The sequence below is a fragment of the Porites lutea genome, chromosome 8, assembly GCF_958299795.1.
Source record: "Porites lutea chromosome 8, jaPorLute2.1, whole genome shotgun sequence".
NCBI lineage: Eukaryota > Metazoa > Cnidaria > Anthozoa > Scleractinia > Poritidae > Porites > Porites lutea.
This window is the reverse complement of record NC_133208.1, coordinates 13,438,505-13,442,850: the sequence shown is the minus strand read 5'-3', so window position 1 is coordinate 13,442,850 and position 4,346 is coordinate 13,438,505. Positions and strand designations below refer to the sequence as shown.

The 4,346-nt window shown below is 38.3% G+C and overlaps 1 pseudogene; it reads right to left on the bottom strand.

Annotated features, from left to right (window-relative positions):
• LOC140947001 (uncharacterized) overlaps positions 1-3,416 on the bottom strand; it is a 48,985-nt pseudogene extending 45,569 nt beyond the window's left edge.
• Positions 3,417-4,346: the final 930 nt, after the last annotated feature.

The window sequence follows — 4,346 nt, the reverse complement described above, 5'->3', positions numbered from 1 at the left end:
TCTATCATTCTCTTTGCTGATGATACAAATATCTTTCTTCGTCATAATGACCTGGCTACCTTAGCAACCATTCTCAATGTAGAGCTCTCTCATGTCTCTTCTTGGTTTAATGCTAACAAACTCACTGTTCATGTTTATTTTGATTTAAAGATACAAAAAATACAGGTTAATTAATATTTAACTTTTGAAACAAAAGAACTTAATTTTTAACTTTTTTGTTAACCGTAACTCAAAAAAATTAACCGATAGCCGTAAATGCCACCACCCCATTGAGACCCTCATATAGAAGACGGAACCTCTGATTCACTAACATTTCAGTCGGTCGTCAGAAATCAGTGTCACAGAGTTCCTTTAAGCGACGTTGACTTTAGTTATAAATAAGGCACAAAGAAAATTAATGCTCTGTATTCGTGATGTATTCTACTCTTGTCCGCGACATCGAGTGATTGATACCACACCCATACGTCAAACGAGGAAGCTGGTTTTTAAGTTCCTAGTATCTTCTAAAATTCATTTGGCCTTTTTCCAGGCCAACGTGATTTCGCATACCTCATCTTAAGTCCTTAACTTTAGAATATCATATCGTGAACAGTACTTTAATTTTAAAACGTCTTCATCATTTATTTATTCCTTCCTTGTCTACAAAACATATACCTTTACTTGTCAATAAATTTCGCTCCTTGTCACTTGAGCTCTAAAAAACTAACGATACTTACTTTCTAAAGATGCTGTTTAGTGTAATTTTTGCTAGGTGCTGTTCGTCGTCTGTGCATGAAATCCTACAATGTGACCATTTAAATGGTAGCCTGGGAAAACAGCTGACATTTGGCGACGCCATCAATGGTTTCCCCGCGAAATGACGTCTGAGAATCAAGCGCAGAAATTCCTTACTGATGACGTGTCACTACCCAGATCTGGGTCCCATGCGGCACGACCAATCAGAAGCACCACCCAGATCTGGGTAGTGACACGTCATCAGTGTCGAATTTCTGCGTTCGTTTCTCAAACGTCATTTCGCGGGAAACCATTGATGGCGTCGCGAAATGTCGCGGGCTGTTTTCTCAGGCTACCATTTAAATGAAAGCTACTGAGCAGTGCTTTCCTAAGGTCATGTTATAATGATGCACAATGCACATCACATTTTGAGACACTACATGAAATTTTTAAGTCTCACCATTCAGGCGAAAGCTACTGAGCAGTACTTTCCTGTGGTAATGTTTATTACGTTGTACAGGGTGGTTCTTGCTACTGAGTGTGTGGTTGAAGTCCTTAAATGTGACCATTCAAACGCAAGCAACTGAGTAGTACTTTCACGCGGTGATTTTTGTTAACACTTATGCTGCACAAGGGGGGGGGGGGGGGGGGGTCCAAACTCTCAAGTCCCCAGATGGAATCCTTAGTATCCGATGCAATGAAAGTCACTCAGCATTACTTTCACGTACTGTGATTTATTACGCAAATAACATCCTTACGTTTGAGATTTAGGATATGAAACTGTGAGTGCAATAGGGTATTTCCGAGTTCCAAAAATCTCACTATCGAAACGAGGCTAAGTGCAAAACCTTTCTTGTAAAAATGAGATTTAATTGCACGATAATAAAAATCATCTTAGCCTCGCTTTTAAACAGAGGCTTGGAGCAACTCGAAAAATGGCCTATTGAGATTAGAGGGAGCCACTTGCGATATTAAAGTTTCGAAAAGTATTTTGAGGTCTCTTTGAGCCAGCAACATGTACTTGCTATGACTTCTGATTGGCCTTTTGTTTTGTGTGCGTCTGTGATTGGCTGACTGACTTTGTTGCTGGTTTAACGACAAATTGGAAACCACTCCACCATTGTCAATAGTTTACTATCGAGTAGCGAACGGTCAAATATTAAAATCATCTTTATACAAAATGGAACTTACTAACAACTAAATTCTCGGCAAACAAGCAGTCAGATTAATTAACACAAGTGATTAGAACTACTGCATCTTTAACATTTGTGATAGCAAGCACCCACACACAAACAACTTTGGGGGACAAAATTAATGTCCATTTGAACAATTAACCATAAATCTTCATCTGTATCTTACTTAAATACCTTAGCAGGGCGCATGCACTCCTTCGCAACCATTACATGCGTCACACAACGCTTCTCTGTCATGAAGACACGAACTGTGTAACACTCTAAGGCTCATTTATCCAAATCTAATTTGGAGTTTGTTAAATTTTCATGTCTTTTTAAAATTACATTCTATTAAAGAGATAATCACACAGCACAATTGCATCACTGAAGATATGTTGCGTGACACTATAAGGGCCATCACGCCACATCAAACAAAAGTGAACCCAGAACGTGACATAATTTCGTGTGGGATAGGAACACCTGTACCTGTGCGTACAAAGAAATACTGCGTGGCACAAATAATGATTGCAAAGGAGACTTTCGCAAGGCAAACGACGCGTGATAAGCGAGCGAAAAGCTCGTCCGTCTTATCTTTAAATACACCATCCTGGCATGTACAATTCTCTACTTTACGTCAGCAGAGCAACTGTTTAGCAAACAAGCCAGAGGTTTGTAATTTGCCATTACACTTCCTCACATACATGAACTTACAAAATGGTTGTACTTCACAGTGTTTCCTCGAGATACTCAACAAAAGACTTGACCTAAATCGATTACAAAGCGACGTTAATCCGCTTACAGCTTTAGAGAGGCTTACATGCTACGTACGCAGTTTTTTGACGAACGTCACACCCCTTTTCAGTCTTAGTACATTTCTTAAAACCTATTATGTAGAAAACCTCCTAAAACACCCTTCTGAACTCTCTTAAAGTATAAAACAGCGGAAAAAATGATTCCAAGGGCACTGGAAAACAACAAGAACTGATTGAACAAGATTCAAAACACGGAAAACAAAGGCTTTTTGTTGAATTTCATCATTCACATGAACTGAACTCCCTGTTTAAATTGACTGTGGAAAATTTTGTCAGTTTTCACACGAGGAAGATTGTTCTGAAATTTACGTAAAGTTTGGGTTTTTCTGTCAGCTTTATCAAAGCTGTAAGAAGTCCACATGTTTGTTTAATAGAAACAAAAATTACATTCATACCCCACCTGGCCTAATCTACTGAAATTACATTCACATGTTTTATTAGACGCCATGAAGGCCTGTTAGTCTCGCAGGAAAAAATAACCATTTTTCGACATGCATTCTATTACTTATACACTGATAAATATTCTCTACTCACCGGCATTGAATGTCACCCAAAATTGCATGCCCATCCATGTCCCAAAAGAGAATGAGTGGAGCAGACGAACACCAGTTCTGAGCATTTCTCCTTTTCGGATCTCTTCTGAAATTTATGATGACAGGGTTACTATAACGAAAGTTAAGGCGATTCCAAAGATGTTCATGCACAGTCTATAAGTCATCTTCCAGATTCTAAACTTTCTTTTTAGTTTCTACTCTGATTTGTTCTTTTGCCAGTGAAGAATGTTCGTTTCTGAGGATTTGCAACTCGATCTGGTTGGTTTTATAGCTCCGAAAACATGTAACGACACACGTGTGCTCGGAAGTTTTAGCACTCTTAAAGCCACTTAAGAGATGTTTCATAACACATTCTGCAAGTTCATCAGGTTGGACAACATGAGGTTTAAAAAAACTTATCTTAACTCATGATAGATAAATTACAAAGCACTGCATGAATCAATACATTTTGTGTCTCCCTTATGCCGTTTATAACTTGCGCGCCACGTTTTTCAATTCGGGAGTAGAATGACTTGGGGAAAGAATTTTTCAATGCTGTTATCATTTCTAAATGACTCTTTTAGTATTTAACATCGAAGAAATAAATAAATCTGTTTCTTACTGACATGCAGCTGATAATCTTCCGCCTGTTAGCGTGTTTTAAAAGTGTACAGCTTATCAGGAACACTAAAAAACAAATGCCGCGAAAAACGAACTAAACGTGATGGATTGCAAAATAAAAGTCGAAGGGAGACACTCCAGAGCATAAATCAGTATTAACAGCCAAGGGAAATACGTGATATCTATAAGCTTAAATTATGAGAAAATCATTTGAATTCGTGATGTTGCTAAAATATAGTATTCGTGGGTGTTAGATAGCATTTTTTGTATCCAAAACTGCTTAATATAAAAGTCACATGGTAACCACGTTTTTCACTAGTAAGCCAGAGAAAGAGAAACATTTTTAACAGAACCACGCCAGGGAAGTTTTTCTGGCTAACAAGTCAGGAAAGCTTAAAAGGTAGTACCAGGAACAGACAGTACGCCACAGGAAAGTATTACATCAGGGATACTGCAGCGTAACCGTTATTTAAACTGTGACGCTTTCTGGTTTC